This window comes from Macaca nemestrina, chromosome 1 (assembly GCF_043159975.1).
Source record: "Macaca nemestrina isolate mMacNem1 chromosome 1, mMacNem.hap1, whole genome shotgun sequence".
Taxonomy (NCBI): domain Eukaryota; kingdom Metazoa; phylum Chordata; class Mammalia; order Primates; family Cercopithecidae; genus Macaca; species Macaca nemestrina.
The window spans coordinates 166141586-166162565 of NC_092125.1; the positions used below are offsets into that span (position 1 = coordinate 166141586).

At 43.7% G+C, this 20980-nt stretch overlaps 1 long non-coding RNA gene across 1 annotated transcript in view; it reads right to left on the reverse strand.

Annotated features, from left to right (window-relative positions):
* Positions 1-20696, reverse strand: part of LOC105498439 (uncharacterized) — a 28871-nt gene extending 8175 nt beyond the window's left edge. Inside the window, exon 1 of the long non-coding RNA XR_011609236.1 lies at positions 20310-20696. This is a non-coding gene — a long non-coding RNA (uncharacterized lncRNA). The remainder of the gene's footprint in view (positions 1-20309) is intronic.
* Between the last annotated feature and the right edge of the window lie 284 nt (positions 20697-20980).

The following is a 20980-nucleotide window of genomic DNA, read 5'->3' on the forward strand; positions in this document are numbered from 1 at the left end:
CGTCCCCCCCAGCCCCTCAAATGCACACATGCTCCTCAGAGGGAAAACGTCAGATTAACCCAACTGCTTCAAATTAATTTTGTTTGGAAGAGCAAGGGAAAGAAGATTTCCAAACAGGGCCAAGGACTTTGTCAAAGCTGTTCCTCTAAGATAGAGATGGACAACTGGCTGGCCTGGACAGAGGCCAGCTGGGAGGTGTAACCCCAGCCAGGGACCTGAGCTCAGCACTGGCTCCTCCTCTTGGGAGGTAAGAAGGAAAAGCTGGTTTTCTCAGTAGAGATAAGTACATGGTGTGTGGTCAAGGAAAAAAAAAAAACTTCAAGGAAAAAAAAAAAAAAAAACTTATATCTGGCCCAGGCTATAACTCGTGGCTCCAGTGGGGACATGGGCCTCCCTCACTCCACTCTCACTGTTGGAGTCACGGTAGCAGTGGACTGGGCCTCCCCTCCAGGGTGTGAGGCTGCCAGATGGAAGCATGCGGATTTCCAGGTTTTACTTGCTCAGGACTTTCTGAATCATTTTCTTTTATGGGTCTGAGTGGCGGAGGAACAGGAGGTAAGAGGCAGTGTGAAAAACATCATTTTCTCAATCAGACTTTGTTTTCTGCAGGATGACAGTTGCAACTCTTCAGTTTTTTACTGTTTGACCATATTTAACGAGGATTACACCCAAGAACTGCTTTGGAAATAGGCCTCCTCATTTGTTTCCTTAAAAATCAATTTCCCCCATGATAAAAGTAAGACCTGCTCAACAAAGGGAAAAAACATCAACCCTAGTTCACCACCCAAAAGCAACCTGCATTAACACTTTGGTGGGGTTCTTGTCAGAATTTATGTCAGAACTTTTCATCTCTTTTCCAAATAAGTATAATCATAGTTTATAATACATAATTCCAAATCATGCATATACTTTATGAACATTTCTCCCATTAGTATATGCTCTACACAAACATATTTGTAAGTTTTATTATGATGTAATTCCCATATCATATAATTCATGCATTTAAAGTATATAATGTAATGGTTTTTAGGATAAACACAGAATTGTGTGACCATCACCACTATCAATTTTAGAACATTTTTGTAACCCTACAAAGAAACCTCATACCCACTAGCAGCCACGCTCCACTCCCGTCCTGCCCTACCCCCAGTCCCAGGTTACCACTAATCTATCTTCCATCTCATAGATCTGCCTACTCTAGACATTTCATATCCATGGAATTACAGTCGTGCCACATAATGATGTCTTAGTCAACAACAAACCACATATATGATGGTAATCCCATAAGATTCTAAGGGAACTGAACAATTCCAGAGCTGAATGGAGCTGAAAAATTCATCTAGTGCCACTGTAGCAGTCATAATGTCATATTGCAACACATTACTCAGGTGTTTGTGGTAATATTGGTGTAAACAAACCTATTGTGCTGCCAGTTCTATAAAAGTACAGCACAGACAATTTGTACAGTGCATAATACCTAGTAATAAGCAACTATGTTACTGGTTTATGTATTTATTATGCTTTTTTTTTTTTTTTTTTTTTTTTTTTTTTTTTGCAACAGAGTCTCATTCTGTCACTTAGGCTGCAGTAAAATGGCTCAATCTCGGCTTACTGCAACCTCTGTCTCCTGGGCTCCAACCATCCCCCCACCTCAGCCTCCCAGGTAGCTGGGACTACAGGCATGTGCCATCATGCTGGGCTAAATTTTCTTTTCTATTTTTTTGTAGAGATAGGGTTTCACGATGTTGGCCAGGCTGGTCTCGAACTCCCCTGGCTCAAGTGATCTACCCTCTCAGCCTCCCAAAGTGCTGGGATTACAGATGTGAGCCATGGCACCCGGCCTATACTATAATTTTTATCATTATTTTAGAGTGTACTCTTTCTATTTATAAAATACATATTTTATACATATATGTAAAATCTGGATACAGGTTCCTTATTAGATAAGCAATTTGTCAATATTTTTTCCCATTCTGTAGACTGTCTTTTCATAGTTTTATGGTGTCCTTTGAAGCACAAAAACTTTTAACTTTGATGAAATACAGTTTGTGTACTTTTTTTTCTCTTGTTGCTTATGCTTTTGGTGTCATACCTAAAAGACTTTGCCTAACCCAAGGTCACAAACATTTACTCCTGTATTTCCTTTTTTTTTTTTTTTTGGAGGGGCTTACTCTGTCGCCCAAGCTGGAATGCAGTGGTGTGATCTCAGCTCACTGTAACCTCTGCCTCCCAGGCTTAGGCAATCCTCTCATCTCAGCCTCCCAAGTAGCTGGGACTACAGGCACATGGCACTATGCCCAGCTAACTTTTTGCATTTTTCATAATGACAGGGTTTATGCCATGTTGCCCAGACTGGTCTCAAACTCCTGAGCTCCTGCCTTGGCCTCCCAGAGTGCTGGGATTACAGGCATGAGCCACTGCCCCCAGTGACTCCTGTATTTCTTTTGAGAGGTTTATAGTTTTAGTTCTTACGTTTAGGTCTATGATCCATTTCAAGTTAATCTTTGTGTATGGTGTGAGAAAGGGGTCCAATGTCATTCTTTTGCATGTGAATATGGATGTGTTTTTTAATGACTAAAAACTATGCCGTTGATTTGAAGATATTGTAATCTTTCTAATTTGGGGCTGCTATAATAAATTCCATGAAGACTTTACATCTATAATTAATTTTTTTCTGTTTTTTAAGAGACAGTATCTCCCTCTGTCACTCAGGCTGGAGTGCAGTGATGTGATCATAGCTCACTGTAACCTTGAACTCCTGGGCTCAGGCGATCCTCCTGGCTCAGCCTCCCAAGTAGCTATGACTACAAGCACACACCACCACATCTGGCTAATTTTTAATTTTTTGCAGAGATGGTGTCTCACTATGTTGCCCAGGCTGGTCTCAAACTCCTGGTCTCAAGTAATCCTTCTCCCTTGACCTCCCAAAGTGCTGGGATTACAGGCATGAGACACCACATCTGGCCAATTTTTTCAAATAAATCAATAAAACCTAGAAAAACCTATAAATGAGTATATAAGAATCTAGAAATGGAACTATCAAGTCGAAGGGAATAAGTTTGAAGGTGCTTAATATGTGACAGCAAATTGCTTTCTCAAAGGGTTTTATTGATTTACAATGCCTGTGGCAATATACATAAAAGCTCTTTTTCTCCTTTTTGCCATAATTGCAAGGGATTTAGTATTGTTTTTAAGTCCTTGCTAACTTGATTAGCAAACATTTCCCTCACTAATTTGCTTTCCAGTTTCTTACTCTGTGAATTTTCTGATTGTGTCCTCCCCCACATTTATGTTTTGCTTGCCCCTTTGTTTGAACTCCTTACCTGGCCCATCTCAGTTTTGGCTCCCTAGACTTCATCACCCTGTGGCATACTGATGGAAAGTTCCTCCACTGTGAAAACTTGCAAACGCTTAAGTCGGGTTTTTTTCAAAACATGTTTCAGGTTTTATGTTTTTGTTTTTGTTTTTTAAACAATTGTTCCCACTGTTCACCTTGCAGTATTTCATTTAGGCTCAGCTCAAATAACACCTCTTTGGACCATTCATACTAAAATAGGAGGCCCTTCTTTCCCCAGTTTATTCTGATTACATGGCTTGGCTTTCCGATCTTCTCACCACTTCTCCCTATCTAAACTTCTCCTGCTTCTTTATTGGTTGACTTGTTTATTATCTCTCTTTCTCTCTAGAATTGCAGTTCTATAAGAGTAAGAACATTATCTTTCATGCCCACTTCTATGTCCCCAGTGCCTGGCACATAGGAAGAAAGGCTAATAAATGTTTTTGCTGAATGAATGATGAAATGACTAAATGACAAATAGAATCACAGATATGTGTTCCTGATTTTATGTAATATAAATGATCTTAGAAATATGAGTTTAAGTCAAATTTTATAAAAATTAAACTGTAAGAGAAAAACTACACTGTATTATACCTATTTTATACCTATTACACCAAAATTAAAACATATTAAGAGGCCAGGCGTGGTGGCTCACGCCTGTAATCCTAGCACTTTGGGAGGCTGAGGCAGGTGGATCATTTGAGGTCAGGAGTTTGAGACCAGCCTGGCCAACATGGTGAAGCCCCCATCTCTACTAAAAAAATACAAAAATTAGCCAGGCATGGTGGTACACACCTGTAATCTCAGTTACTCAGGAGACTGAGACAGGAGAATTACTTGAACCTGGGAGGCGGAGGTTGCAGTGAGCTGAGATAGCGCCACTGCACTCCAGCCTGGGAAACAGAGCAAGACTCCGTCTCAAAAAAAAAAAAAAAAAAATACGAAGTCAGTTAAATCTAGAGCATCTAAATGCTTTAGGGCTGGACTGCCCAGTGTGGTACCCACTAGCCACCTGTTGCTATTGAGCATTTGAAATGCTGCCAGTCCAAATTGCCAAGTTCTGTAAGTGTAAAATATATACCAGATTTTGAAGACTTCACAGCAAAAGAATGTAAAATATCTCAATAATCTTTTTATATTGGAATGATATTTTGGATATGCTGAGTTAACATATTAAAATTAATTTTACCTTTTTTTACATTTTAAAATGTGTCTACTATAAAATTTTAAATTACATATGTGGCTATGTGACTCATTTTTATTTCTTTTCTCTTTTTCTCATTGATATTTCTTTTCTCTTTGTTTTTTTTCCTTTGAGGCAGAGTCTCGCTCTGTCATCCAGGTTGGAGTGCAGAGGCACCCTCTTGATTCACTGCAACCTCTGCCTCCTGGGTTCAAGTGATTCTCCTGCTTCAGCCTCCTGTGTAGCTGGGACTACAAGCATGAACCACTATGCCCAGCTAATTTTTTAATTTTTAGTAGAGATGGGGTTTCACCATGTTGGCCAACCTGGTCTCAAACTCCTGACCTCAAGTGATCCACCTGCCTCGGCTTCCCAAAGCGCTGGGATTACAGGTGTGAGCCACAGTGCCCAATTGTTCACTTGATATTTCTCATCGGCAGCTCTGCTCTAGGACAACTGACCATTGAAAAGAGATTTTAGGTCAGGAGTGGTGGCTTACACCTGTAATCTCAACACTTTGGGAGGCCAAGGTGGAAGGATGACTTGAGGCCAGGAGTTCATAGACCAGCCTGGGCAACAAAGCAAGATGCTGTCTCTACTGAAGATAAAATAATTACCAGGTGTAATGGTGCACATCTATAGTCCCAGCTCCAAGGGAGGCTGAGGCAGGAGGATTGCTTGAGCCCAGGATTTCAAAGCTACAGTGAGCTATGATCATGCCACTGCACTCCAGCCTGGGTAACAGAGTGAGACCCTGTCTCTAACCAAATAAATAAATAAATAAGTAAAAGAGGGTCAGGCACCATGGCTCATGCCTGTAATCCCAACCCTTTGCGAGGGTGAGGTGGGTGGATTACTTGAGGCCAGGAGTTCGAGACCAGCCTGGCCAACATTGTGAAACCCTGCATCTACTGAAAATACAAAAATTAGCCAGGCATGGTGGCAGTCACCTGTAATCTTAGCTACTTGGGAGGCTGAGGCAGGAGAATCACTTGAACCTGAGAGGCGGAGGTTGCAGTAAGCCAAGATTGCACCATTGCACTCCAGCCTGGACGACAGAGTGAGACTCTGTCTCTAAATAAACAAATAATAAATAAATAAAAGAGATTTTTATTGCTACTTTTTTTTGACTAGCAAATCTCTACCTATTAATTTATCTTTTAGGCAGAAGCAGAAAGGGAGGATGGAACTTACAGTGGTTTAGGAAATAAGGCAGGCTGGGTTTGATCCCTGCTGTGTCATTAACTGTCAGTGTGACCATGAGCAAATCTTTTAATTTCTCTGGGGCAGAGAGATCCTCATCTCCTCAATGACAGGGTTGAACTGATGAGTTCTATAGGCCCTCTTAGCATCAGTTATTCTATCCTAGCCTTTCATCAGATTGTCTTAAAGCAAGGTAGAGCTACAGAGCATAGATGGAGTCCATCTTCCTTCAGAGAATCAGAGACCTTATACCACACCCAGGTGCCTAACTATGAATACACTATTTTGACAGAAAGGGTTTCTGGCAAAATTGAGAAGCAGACTGAACATGTCTTTAAACTCTTCCAGCATCCTTTCTGTCTCTGTCCCTTTGCCCTAGACTTAAAGGCTTTTCCGGCCGGGTGGGGTGGCTCACACCTGTAATCCCAGAATTTTGGGAGGCTGAGGCGGGCGGATCACTTGAGGTCAGGAGTTCAAGACCAGCCTGGCTAACATGGCGAAACCCTGTCTCTACTAAAAATACAAAAATTAGCTGGGAATGATGGCAGGTGCCTATAATCCCAGCTACTTTGGAGGCTGATGCTGGAGAATTGTTTGAACCTGGGGGATGGAGTTTGCAATGAACTGAGATTATGCCATTTCACTCCAGCATGGGCAAAAGAGGGAGAGAGAGAGAGAGAGAGAGAGAGAAAGGCTTTCCCTTCCTCTCCAAGGTACTTATGGCTTCTTCTTGGCACCTGCCTTGTTCTGTGCACCATAATATTTTTGGTCTTTTGCTTTCTCTTAGAAAATTATCAGTCCTGTGATCTTCAAAGTTCTTATTGTTGACTCATTAATTAACTCAACTTTACAAATAACGTTTATGCCTGATAAAGAATTTACATGCATTGTCTGGCTTTAGCTCACATAAACCTTGAGAGATAGTTACCACTCTCATCCCTAAGGTACAGGTGGAAAACTTGAGGCACAGAGAGGTTAAATACCTTACCCAAAGCCACACAGTTGGTTAGTGGTTGAGCCAGACTTTGACCCTAGGCCATCAGACTCCAGAGCCATTGGGGTGACTAGTTAATTAATCTGATCCATGAAATCACTTCAAGGTAAAAGTGGTTGAAGAGGGCCTGATGTTACTATTCTAGATAATGACCTCAGCCCAAAGTTGTGACTAGGTCTGGGTACCATGACAAAATTGGTACAGTAGAGGAGCTATTTTGGGGTCAGCTGCCATTGTTTTCCCTCCCTCAAAGTGTATTGTTTTGATCTATATTGCATCTACGCTAAATAGGTACAAGCCTGGCACAGAATAAGTGCTCAAGAAATGTTGGTTTTTCTATCCTCATTTCCTTGGTCCCCAGGCAGATGCTCTATTAACATCAGTGCAGAACTTTATTGATGGTCTATCAACTTCACTAACAGCCTAATCATAAGAGCTACCTCTTGAGTGCAGTCCACTGACCAGGCACTGGGCCAAGGACTTCATATGTCCTGCTTCATAAACTCATGCCAATCTCATCACACACCTGAGAAGTCAGTCTTTAAACATATTGTCAAATCACATATTAAAACAACCTGGAAAGCAGATCCTGTTCCACATATACTAGATCATGTTATTACTCTTCTGCTCAAACCCTCCAATGGCTTCTCAGCTCCTTTGGAGTAAAATCTAAAGGTTTTACATGGGCTAAAATGTTCCAGCCACCTCAGACTTCTCACTCTTCCTCAAACATTCACTACAAGCATACCACCCATACCAGCAGTCCTTGGACCTGCTGTCTTCCCTACCTGGACTCTACACTTAGAGATTGTGCCACTGCACTCCAGCCTGGGCAACAGAGCGAGACTCCGTCTCAAAAACAAAACAAAGAAAAGGGAAAGAACTCTGGCTGTCTTTGTTCCCTGCTGTATTTCTTTCCAGAGTCTTCAGTTGCACATTGCTCAAAAAGTATTTGTTGAAGGAAAGGAAGGAGTAAGAGAAGAAGGTGGGAAGGAAAGAGTGAACTATTAGTATCTTCATTTCATTGATAGAGAGTTGGCCTTGGGGCGCAGTGGCTCACACCTATAATCCCAGCACTTTGGGAGGCTGAGGTGGGCGGATCATGAGGTCAGGAGATCAAGACCATCCTGGCCAACAAAGTGAAATCCCATCTCTACTAAAAATACAAAAATTAGCTGGTTGTGGCAGCGTGTGCCTGTAACCCCAGCTACTTGGGAGGCCGAGGCAGGAGAATCGCTTGAACCTAGGAGGCGAAGGTTGCAGTGAGCCGAGATCGCGCCACTGAACTCCAGCCTGGTGACAGAGCTAGACTCTGTATCAAAAAAAAAAAAAAAAAAAAAAGCCAGAGAGTTAAGCAACTTGCTCAACTTTACATAGCTAGTTAAGTGGCAGAGCAGATATCTAAGACTTCTTCTCTCAACTACTACATTACTCTGCAATTAAATACCACCTTATACATACTTGAGCATTGGAGAGTTTATTTGCAAAGTTAAATGACTTTTTTTTTTTTTTTTTTTTTTTTTTGAGACGGAGTCTCGCTCTGTCACCCAGGCTGGAGTGCAGTGGCCGGATCTCAGCTCACTGCAAGCTCTGCCTCCCGGGTTCACGCCATTCTCCTGCCTCAGCCTCCCGAGTAGCTGGGACTACAGGCGCCCGCCACCTCGCCCGGCTAGTTTTTTGTATTTTTTAGTAGAGACGGGGTTTCACCGTGTTAACCAGGATGGTCTCGATCTCCTGACCTCGTGATCCGCCCGTCTCGGCCTCCCAAAGTGCTGGGATTACAGGCTTGAGCCACCGCGCCCGGCCTAAATGACTTTTAAAATAAAGGAGACCTAAGTAAATGTCATTTATAGATTATTTGCTTTAAAAATAATAATAATTGGCCAGGCGCGATGGCTCACACGTGTAATCCCGGCACTTTGGGAAGTTGAGGCAGTAGAATTCCTCGATTCCAGGAGTTTGAAACCAGCCTGAGCAACATAGCAAAACCTCATGTCTACAAAAAATACTCTAAAATTAGCTGAGTCTGGTATCATCCACCTGTAGTTTTAGCTACTTGGGAGGCTGAGGTGGGAGATTGAGCTGGAGATTGAGCTCCCAGAGGTCAAGGCTGCAGTGAGCTAGGATCATGCTGCTGCTCTCCAGCTTGGGTGACAGAGTATGATCCTGTCTCAAATAATAAATTAATTAAACACACACAAAAAAACACAAAAAACAACACACACCTTCTGGGTGAAAACACAGAACTACCTGAATGCCATAGTTGGTCTTGGTTTAGTACCTCATTTTCATTCCTTTTTTTTTTTTTTTTTTAAGATGGAGTCTCGCTCTGTTGCCCAGGCTGGAGTGCAGTGGTTCGATCTCAGCTCACTGAAACCTCCCCAGCCTGGGTTCAAGCATTCTCCTCCCTCAGCCTCCTGAGTAGCTGGGATTACAGGTGCCTGCCACCATGCCCAGCTAATTTTTGTATTTTTAGTAGAGACAGTGTTTCACCATGTTGACCAGGCTGGTCTTGAACTCCCGACCTCAGGTGATCCATCTACCTCCGCCTCCCAAAGTGCTGGGATTACAGGCATGAGCCACCACGCCCGGCCCATTCCTTTTTTTTTTTTTTTTTGAGACGGAATCTCGCTCTGTTGTACAGGCTGGAGTGCAATGGTGTGATCTCAGCTCACTGCAACTTCCAGCCCCTGGGTTCAAGTGATTCTCCTGCCTCAGCCTCCTGAGTAGCTGGGATTACAAGTGTGCACCACCACACCTGGCTAATTTTTGTATTTTTAGTAGAGACGTTGTTTCACCATGTTGGTCAGGCTGGTCTCCAACTCCTGACTTTGTGATCCACCCACCTCAGCCTCCCAAAGTGCTGGGATTACAGGCGTGAACCACTGTGCCTGCCCGGCCTTCATTCCTTTTTATACACACTTAACAGGCATGGAATAATCCTTTCTTCTGTGAGATAGGGTATTTGTTACAAATGCCTGGGCTTGGGATTTATCTGAAGGCCACAATCCAGGCATCTTCTCAGAATGCTGATCTACTCTTTTTATTTGGTCCAAGGTAATAAAAGCCCCAGACATCCAATTTGTAGGTCTGCACCATGATTGGGAATTGGGGGCTGGATATTATCCTTTTTCACTCTTTTCAGTTTGTAGTAAACAAAAAGTGAAATGCAATGCTCAAAATACATAAACCAGAGAACAGAAATGCTAGAAAGCCCTTTAGGGAGCATCTGGTCCGCCCCCTCGTTTTCCAGATGAGGAACATAAGTCCCTGGGAGGTGAATTTCCACATACATAATAATCGTGTTTGACATTTACTTTTAAATTTAGCATGGAGATATGCCAAATGAACCAAAAAGCTGAGAATATATGGCCAAAAAATTCCATGTGTTTCCTCAGGAACTGCACTGAATCATAACATCAGTTTTCTTCTCAAGTCTCTAAAATCTGAGTTCCACTAAAAATGATCTCACACTTCAGAAGGAAATAAACGTGTGGGACTCTTAACCTCATGTTATACAAACTGGACAGATATTGACACTCCTTATGTATCCTGGATCCCTTGATTCAGCCACCAATCTTTGTTGAGCTCTGTGTCTGGTCAGGCGTGTTGACCACACACTGCAGATATGAGGGCTTCCTCCTTCAGCCAGATCTGAATTCGAGTCTAGCCCTAGCCTATGTAACTGCAGTGAAATCCTCTGCACAGGAAGCTTATTAGCGTGGATGGCCAGAGACAAATCTAAACAATTTATTTTCCTTTGTTTTCCCCCATCCCATCATTCTCCACTTTTCCTCTTTTACCCTTCCTTTCTTTGTTCCTAATAGAAAAATAAATACATATTTGATGTAAAATAATCTGGAAAGAACAGTTAAGGACTGACAACATTATGTCTCTAATTCCAAACTTTCACACTTTCATGTGTGGCACTTAAAGTTCATTAATTGGGAAAACCAGGTTGTTTGGGAATAATTCAGAACTTTGGATTTGATGTCATTAAACAGAACCTCCTCCACACATTCCCAGGCCCCACACTGAGAAAGAATCTCAGCATGGATAGTTGAGTCTAGGGTGAGACATTGTAATCGTCATACTGAAAATACACTACATCAGGTTACGTTGAGATAGCGTTCATGGTCGGGGAGACAGAAAGGTTTAAGGCCAAGTCACGGTTAGGCTCCTTGAGGCTTTGGGCCCTGACTGCCAGGGTTAGAATCTCATCTCTATTACTTTAGACATTTGGGTTACTAAACCCCACATAGTTTCCTCTAATGAAGACAACAATCCCTTCTCTGTAGTAAGACTGGAAGCATCCCATAGGATGGGCCTGCAGATCCGAATGCAGAGCCAGGTACATACTCTTCCTCACTCTGCATGAACCATTTTTGTACAAAGGCCTTTGGTGCAGTCTCATGGCAACCAGAACTAAAGGAAGAGTCAGGAAAGACTGGTTCCCTGCTCTGAATCATCCACATTTTTGCTGGCAACTTCATGGCAGTTTATTTATGGAACCCTGGCTGGAATCAGGCACAGCCTACCCGCTGCCCCAGGCTTGGAAAGCCAGGGCAGTGGCTGCCTGGGGTGCAAAGACATCTCTGTGGGCTGCCCTGGCCCAGTTATCCCTTCCCTCACCCCTACATGCTGTTCAGATGAAATCTGGTGAAAATGAGTCAGGACACCAAAGAGCAGGAGGAATAGAGGCCCCAGAGGGACAGTCAGCAGCCTGGGGAGAGGGTGGTGCGGAGTCAGGAAAGGGACTCTCACCTCCATGGCTCTAGCAATGCAGCAAGAAAGGAAAACGAAGTCAGTCCGCTGGTTCCTATGACAGGAAAGGGGCCTCCCAAGTCAGAGCCCTCAGGAAATCAGCTTAGAAAATTAGGCAGGGCTTAAATTGTTAAATGATTGGAAAGATACAGATGCCAGGTAAGGGTCTTCAGGTATCTTGGGAGAGGGGGTAGCCGGTGGCACACCCTCTTCAGAGAGAGATTCAAATAAACATGTTTCTTCTCTTGTCTGTTTTTCAGTGGAAAGGAAAACACACACATACCCTGCACTCCATAATAAGAGGTTTGGTCTGTGCCTCTCTGACTTCCTCAAAAACAACCACAGGGAACAGACAGACTCGTTGGATTACTCTTTTTTTTTTTTTTTTTTTTTTGAGGTGGAGTCTCACTCTGTCTCCCAGGCTAGAGCGCAGTGGCGTGATCTCAGCCCGCTGCAACCTCTGCCTTCTGGGTGTAAGCAATTCTCCTGCCTCAGCCTCCTGAGTAGCTGGGATTAAAGGCACCCACCAACATGCCTGGCTAATTTTTGTATTTTTAGTAGAGATAGGGTTTTGCCATGTTGGCCAGTCTGGTCTCGAACTCCTGACCTCAGGCGATCTGCTCGCCTCGGCCTCCCAAAGTGCTGGGATTACAGGCGTGAGCCACTGCACCCAGCCTCTGATTACTCTTGACCTTGGGAATTGACCCTTGGAAATGCATTCTACTTCAAGATCTGAGAAAATAAAACCCAACTCAACCCAACAATGGCTTGTGAAAGACAGTTTGTTTCTTCTGGGGATCCTATTTCTCTTCTCTAATCCATTGCCACTCCACAGTTAAGATAACTTTTATAAACACACACACACACACACACACACACACACACACACACACACACACCCCAGATCATCCCTCCTCTAGTGAAAACTCTTCACAGCTCCCCACTGTCCCTAGATTAAAATCCACACGACAAACGGTGGACAATAAGGTCTTAAATGATCCAGTCCTTGCCTGCCTCTCAGACCTCATCCCATACCACTCCCTGGCTATTCATTACATTCCAACTACCCTGGCCTTGTTCTTCTTCCTGCCAGACTTGTTCCCCCTTAGGGCCTTTGTACCAGCTGTTTTCTGGGTTTGAAATGCTCTTCTCCCTGATTTTTGCATGGCTAACTTCTTCTTGCATTTGGTATCCCACTTAAATGTCACATTCTCAAGGAGCCCTTCCTGAACCACCCAATCTGCAGTGCCCCCTCTGTCACTTACCGGCACTTAACACTATCTGGCATCTTTCTTGCATACTTGTTTATTGATGATTGTCACTCCTACAAAACATAAGCTCTATGATCACAGGGCCCTATTTGTCCTGTCCACCTCTGTATCCACAGAGTCTAGCGTATTTCCTATCACACAGCAGAGCTCAAAGTGACAAGAAAAATGAAACTCTGCTGGAGTGCAGTGGTGCGGTCTCGGCTCACTGCAACCTCTGTCTCCTGGGTTCAAGCGATTCTCCTGTCTCAGCCTCCTGAGTAGCTAGGATTACAGGTGTGTGCCACCATGCCTGGCTAATTTTTTATGTTTTTGTAGAGACAGAGTTTCGCCATGTTGGCCTGGCCAGTCTTGAACTTCTGGCCTCAAGTGATCCACCTGCCTTGGCTTCCCAAAATGCTAGGATTACAGGTGTATGCCACCATTCCCGGCCAAGAAGAATGAAATTTTTATCTTCCTATTCTCCCCACCAACCCAACCATCTTTGATGGCTTCATCTTCCACTTCGGTGACATTTGATAACTTCCATTTTCCTTCCACACAGCATAGCGTAGCCATCCAGGTACAGCATAGTCATATTTCCGGTCTTCATCATCATAATCTGGGACTCTCATTCAACCATCTCCAGCTTGGAATTTCTCAGTTCTTCAAAATCTCCTTCTTTTCCAAGCCTCCTTTACCCCACCTCTATGAAAGTAGACAATTCATTTGCTCAATTTCCCCCACATCTCCAAGCCACTAGCTTTCTCTTGACTTGATTCCCTGCACAGATTTTGGCATCATGGCTAAGAACACAGGGTGGTATCCACAGCAGTGATCAGAGTTTGAGGTCTTTTTGTAAGGATATGCTTGGCACATTGTAAGTGCTCACTAAGTGTTAACCAATCTTACTACTACCACTATTATGATTTAGGTTTCTTCTTGCCTCTGCCTCCTACCCTTTCTTCTCCCTCTCCCCTTTCACTCTCATTTGGTTAGTTTTACTCTCTTTGCTTCACTTATATAAGGTGAAGCTGGGATCTCACCAGCTCTTCTTGGTGATGGTACAGAGTTCTGATGTGTAAAACCAGTTCTGTGCAGGTTGGAGAAGAGCAGAGGAGTTTCCAGGCTCCCTGGGAATCGTACACACTAACCTCACTATCGTTCCAGGGCTCTGGCTGTCTCGTGTCCCCAGGTGGGCCTCTAAAGCTGTTGGTGGGGATAGAGGCTCCCTGAGCAGGGTGGGTTGGGATGATGTGCACCTGTGTTTTCTCTTATTGACTGCTTAAGAAGCCAGTGTTTGTCTGTTTTCATCATCAACTCAGGGCTTACTATAATCCCTTCAATTTTTCAGTCATTCTTGTTCAAGGTCTCAAGCATCCGGAGAGGCAGTCCTTGGAAATGATTGTCATTTCTGGCCTGGTTCCCTGTAAGGAAGAAGAGTAAGGCGAGCACAAACAGGAAGCTGCCTAGGTCTTTGGCTGTGGTTCTGTGACCAAGGCAAACTGAAATTGTGAGATCCTTTCCTTGCTTTGCCTCAGATATATCTCAGGTCCCAATTGTGAGAATTTTTAACTTGAAAAAGTCCCATTTTATTTTGAAATGATTAGTACCGATTGCATACCAGATTCTCAAATTTTGTTAAGAGAATGTACAGATGAGTGAATAAAGGAACTCAGAAATGGATATGATCAGAGACCTTGCTACTACAAAGGACTGGCAAGTCCGGAGTAACCAGGGTCACTCTCTAAAACTAACTAGTGATTTCCATAAACACTGTGAGCACACATTATGTGCCAGACACTGTGCCAGATGCTGGGGGTTCAGGGGGAAGCAAGGCAGGCCCAGCCCTGCTTTCATAGAGTTTCCAGTCCAGCAGAGCATTCAGGCAAGGATGGTATAGCATCCTATATCCTACTGCCAGCAGGCAAAGTGCAGAGCAATCTCTCTGGAAGCACTTGTGGGAGGCACCTAACCCAGACCTGAAGCACCGGGCTGGTGGAGGGCTTCTTGGAGGACAACGTGATGCCCCAGTTGAGGCTTGACGGATGAATGAGTCAGCCAGGTGGCAGGAGGGGAAGCGAGGTCAAGGGAAAGTATCTCAGTCAAAGCCAAGAGTGTTTGCAAAGGATAAAAGATGAGAGAGTGGGCGTTGCTCTGCTGGAACTCAGAAGCAGCCTGTTAGGGCTCCACAGCCAGAGGTTCTGGTTTCATTGGTCTTGGAGAGAGCCCAGTCTTGGGTATGTTTTAAAAGCTTCCCAGGTGACTTTAATGTGCAGCCAGGGTGAAAGCCACTGGACCAGAACATGGATGAAAGGGATGGAGTGATGAGAAGTGAGGCTGGAGAAGTAAGCTTGGCACCTCACGCTGGGCCTGGAAGGCCATGTTAAGGAACTTGAGTTTTCTTCCCTAAGCACTGGGAAGCTATTTAAACATTTGAGCAAGGAAATCTGTGGCATGATCAGACTTGCAAACTCCAGAACATCCCTGTTGTGGAACATGAATTGGTGAGGGGAGAGCTGGAGTAGGAGTGAGAAAACCAGTTGGAAGGCTCTTGCAATAATTCAGGTAAAAGATAATCACACCCTGAATTTAGCTAATGGCAGTGGGGAGGGAGAGAAGCAGATAAATTCCGGAGATATTTAGGAAGTACAATTGCTAAGGCTTGATGAAAGATGGACTGTAGGAGGGAGATTTCAAGGGCCATCCCTTTGTTTAGACAACTGGGTGGATGAAGTGTCATTCACTAAGATAGAGATCAATGGAAAGAAAGTACCAGAAGGAGGGCAGAAGCTGGTTTGTGGATATGTGGATGAGGACATCCACCTGGAACCTGTTGAGTTAGAGGTGACAGTGGGACATCCGAGTAAGACGAGCGCTGGGCAGACGGTAGCTTAGACCAGAGATGAGACATCTAAATTTGGGGTAGAGATGTAGAAGTCATCAGAAAAGGTTGCGAATAAATGAGATCACTCAGGTGAGAGAGTGTCGAGTGGGAAGAGGAAAATAGGTTCATAGAATCTCATAAGTTGTTCTCTTCCTCCAGGCAGACAACCCTAAACCCATTAAAGGTAATTATGCTAAGTGGTGAAGTGACTTGTCCTAGCTAGTCCTCTTCAAGTATATGAGCTGGCTTACATTCAGCCAATATGTACCCCTGCTGCTGGCCTACATTCACCCTGTCGCTGTCAGTGCAATTGGATCAAGCTGATTTGCAATGAAAGGCAGCTGGCAGTTGTGTCGTGTACCTATAGAGTTTGGCTGCGGGAAGCAGTTCCAGATTCCGTGGCTCTCTTCAGAGGTTTCTAAATACAGTGGTAGTTATGTGTTAGACATATGAGGCATTTTAAAGAAAGCAGGTCTGAATCATCTGAGAATGAGAACATTCAGCAAGTAGCTCAATGCAAAGGTCCTGGGAAAAATTTACTGTGGAGAGGGAAGGATGGGTAGGCAGCTAGTAATGCTTTTATTCTAGGCTCTGTGCAATGGTGATTCTATTTTTGGTTTTCAGTCTGCATAGATCTAAGTTCCCAGTTATGCCCTCAGATGCCAGAATCAATCTCTGTTGTATTGCAAATAAAGACGACAAAGTGCTTTTACATTATGTTTCATTTACTCCTAACAACAAGCCTATAAAGTAAATAAGGCACATGTTAGCCCCATTTTAAAGATGAGGAAACCAAGACTCAAGCTAATTAGCTTGCCCAAAATTGCAAAAATATATATATATATATATAAATGGGCTAAGGATCTAATCCAGTTTCACAATTCAAATCTACTCCAACTTCCCAAGTGTGGCTTTTACCTCTTTAAAAAGGGGCCTTCTCTTTTTAACCCACTCTAGGGAAGAGCTTCAGAAGGGGACGGGAGGCTGGGTGCAGTAGCTCAGGCCTGTAATCCCAGCACTTTGGGAGGCCGAAGTTGGTGGATCATGAGGTCAGGAGTTCAAGACCAGCCTGGCCAACATGGTGAAACCCCGTCTCTACTATAAATACAAAAATTAGCTGGGCATGGTGGTGTGCACCTGTAATCCCAACTACTCCAGAGTCTGAGGCAGGAGAATCGCTTAAACCCAGGAGGCGGTTGCAGTGAGCCACTGCACTCCCACCTGGGTGACACAGTGAGACTCCATCTCAAAAAAAAAAAAAAAAGGAGTGGGGGATAGGAAGAAGAAGATTTGGAGAGAAACTTAGTTTAGCGGACACTTTCTGTTATTACTGTGTTTGTGACTTTCTCTTTTGCACTAAATCTTCCCCCAGCACAAATTACACATGCCCACTACCAAAAACGTTGAAGAAAGTTGTCTAGGCCAGGCATGGTAGCTCACATCTGTAATCCCAGCACTTTGGGAGGCCAAGGTGGGAGACGTGCTTGAGCCCAGGAGTTTGACATCAGCCTGGGCAACATAGTAAGATCCTGTCTCTACCAAAAAAAAAAAAAAGGAAAGTTGTTCGGAGTGGGTCAATGGGTCAGGGAACCCACTTCTAAAAGAATTATAGACCCATGGGACTGAAAAAGACCAATGGGTAATTTACTTTAATCCCTGTCTTGCAGATGGGAGAAAATGAGGGCCTAAAGAGAATGTAACTCATGCATGCTAACATAGCCAGCTGTGGCAAAACAGAGACCAGAACCCTCACCTGCTGATGTATGCCCAGAAGACAAGGTGAAGATGAGCTCAGTCTCAGAGCACTGAGACAAACAAAGTGAAAAATATGTGGGGGAATAAAGAGCTGACCTAAAAGAAATAGTAAACACTCTGCTACACATTCCTCTTGTCTTTGGGACACATCTTCATAGGGCTCTGATTGAGAAAGTTAATTAGTAAAATTATCATGGTTCTCTCTTTCTCTTGTCATTTATTTAAGTCACAGGAGGAAGTAGGTGGAAGTGCCTAGAAGGTAGAGTGGGTGGAATTGGGAAATTGCTCTGTAAGATTTAGGTTGGTGACAATGGGATTGTTGATTCCACCAGTTTGTTATTCACTAGTCACTAGAATTACCCTTAATAATAGCTTGCATTTGTATAGGATATTCTAACTTATAAAAGGCTTTTATGACACTGTCTCATTTGATCTCACTGACAACTTTGTAAGGTAGACAAGGCAGGTATAATTATCCCACTTCATGAATGAGAAAACTGAGACTTAGAGAAGTTCAACGACTTGCATACTCGGTCATTAAACTCGAGTCTGAACAAAAAACCAGGTGTTCTTACTTAGAAAATTTCAACTTTACGGCGGGGGGTGCGGTGGCTCACGCCTGTAATCCCAGCACTTCCGGAGGCCGAGGTGGGCAGATCACAGAGTCAGGAGATCGAGACCATCCTGGTTAACACGATGAAACCCCGTCTCTACTAAAAATACGAAAAAAGTAGCCGGGCGTGGTGGTGGGCTCCTGTAGTCCCAGCTACTCGGGATGCTGAGGCAGGAGAATGGCATGAACCCGGGAGTCAGAGCTTGCAGTGAGCTGAGATCGCACCACTGCACTCCAGCCTGGGCGACAGAGCGAGACTCTGTCTCAAAAAAAAATAATAATAAAATAAAGCTTCAACTTTACCAAGGTCATAAGGTTAAGTAGGACTTGAATCCCAGTGAGGCTATCTCCAGAGCCTATGCTATTAACCACCATGTTCTGCTAGTCATTTAACAGACATTTATTGAGCGTGTCTTGTTTTGTTAGTTCCTTGCTCTTTATAAATACAATCCAGGTGCTCTTGCTGAGGCAGGTACTCATTAATGAAGGAATGTTTGGTAAATGCTTCTAGTACCTTCTCCCATGCCTCAGCAACTCATTTGACCACAGAAGCAAACACAAGCTGTGGCCTAATCCCAGAGTCCCCACAAGCAGTAATTGCAGGGAAGATGAGCCAAGAGGAGACTGACTCGCAGCCCAAAGACTACCGGCTCAGGTCCTCTGAGCCTGCAGGCTTTGGGCTCATGAGAAGTGGGTGTGGCCCATTTCCAGCCTGGATCCAATAGGAAGTGAAGAGGATAGATGAAAACTTTTTTTCACAGGAGTTTCTGTGTTGTCCTCTCCCTTACCCTGTTAGCATTTTTTCTTAAAACCCAGTAGCAGCTGTTGGCTAGTTGTGAAAATTGTCCAACCTTAGTAGAGCCTGTCGCCAAGCACACAGGGCCTCCTTGGGGCTGGACCCTGAGGCCAGGCCGCTTGCCCAGGCAGCTCCATAAATAGCACCTGTGATATGTGCAAAAAGAGGTGAATCAGGGAGGGCTGCTGGTGCTCCTCAGTGATGGTAAGCCAGTTAGTCTCAACAGCAGGTCTCGGATAAAGGCAGTTCCTATCACACATGTCTAACACTGAGGATCTAAAAATCAGTTCATATTAGGAATGGTTTAAGACTTTCTCTTTCCCTCATTCCTTCACTCCTCTTTCTCCCAGCCCTCTAGTAACATGCCTTTTCCATCACGTCTGTCAGATGATATTGTATAAGAATCCAGACTGAGTTTTTCTGACTATTTATAGAAGACAGTTGTGCTGCGTTAGCCACTACAGGAACTAACATTTGGTTCTGGGTTATGTGACATGTGAAAAACTTACAGAAATGTGTTTTTTCTCAAATGTGCCTATCCCATCCTTGTCCTATCATATCAAACAGGCCTCTTGGAATAACACATTGCTCTACTATGTCCTTTTATAATTAAATTTTTTTTTTCTGATTCTCAAAGCATGTTTATACTAGTTAAAAGCTTAAAAGACTATAATGTATATAGTCTTTTACATTTTGGGTTTGTTTTGTTTTGTTTTGTTTTTGAGATGGAGTCTCTCTCTGTCACCCAGGCTGCAGTGGCGCGATCTCAGCTCACTGAAACCTCCACCTCCCGGGTTCAAGCAATTCTCATGCCTCAGCCTCCCAAGTAGCTGGAATAACAGACGCGTGCCACCACGCCTGGCTACTTTTTGTATTTTTAGTAGAGACTGGGTTTCACCATGTTGGCCAGGCAGGTCTCCAACTCAAGTGATCCACCCGCCTTGGCCTCCCAAAGTGCTGGGATTGTAGGCATGAGCCACCATGCCGGCCTATCTTTTACATTTTTAGCTATATAATTATAGCTATATAATGTATAGCTAAAACTGTAAAAGTGCTTGCTAATTTTTCACCCAGAGGTAACAACTGCTAATAGTTCAATGTGGTTTTTAGCTTAGGGGCTCTTGAACTGATGGGAAAGGTAAAGAGCACTGACAGTGATTACAGAAAGGAGGTGGCAAATACAAATATGTTTCTAAATAGAACCAATGGGATGTTAGGGGAAGAGGAAGGTGAAGAAAATTAGCCCCAATCTTTTAGCCTGGGTGACTGGGAAGGTGTCTCATGAAATAACCTAGAGGCCACATGCCAAAGGATAGATCTAGGAAAGCTATCTAGTCTGTTAGGCTTGCTGGTCATTTTGTATCAATTATTATCATCCAGGAGTCACAATTACAAATGACTAAAAGCCTACAGTTGGCCTCACAGATGTGCTGTTTAATATTCCAAGCTCAGACCACTTCAGCATCTCAACAGGATTTAGAAGCTGAGAGGCAAGGAGAAAGTTCAAATGTAGAGAAGTGACTGACTCACCTATTGGAGGAAATGAAAGTTTTCAACCATCGCCTCTAATCAGCTGCTTGGAACATTTCAGCTCTGGAGTCCACATTTTCTATGAAGTCACCCATCACCATCTCAAGGTGTAAACACTCTCTAATAAATTCAAAATCAGCTTCAAGAAAATTCTTAGAGCTCTAACTTAAGCCAAATATACACCTTAAAGCTAAAGTAAGAGGTAGACTGTTTCTAAGTTAGAAATATGACTTTGTCAGCCTACTTGGTTGCCACATCATCTAATAATGACAGCAGACCACGAGTTAAACTTTTGATCCCATCACTCTTGCCACTATTTAATGTTGCTGACACTCATTTTGTGGTGTGTATAACCAGGAAAATTCTAGTTTTAGGGCCTGACAAACAGGTCCCACTGGTCTTTCCTTTTCTTAATGCACAATCCTGGCAGGTAGCACACACTATTAAGTAGACTGTAATAATGCTGGTTGCTATGCACCTTGAGTGAGGCTGGTGAGGTTAAGTCAGCCATGGGTCCTGCTGACTTCACAGTGGGAGGGTAATTGCCGCTGACTTGCAGCTCTGGCTCCCCCAGACTTTGAGTCTCTCTGGTCAGGTCTTTGATGGGGGTGATGATTGCTGTATCTGTACTTTCCTTGCTTTTTAATTATCAAAAAAGAAAAATAAAAGTG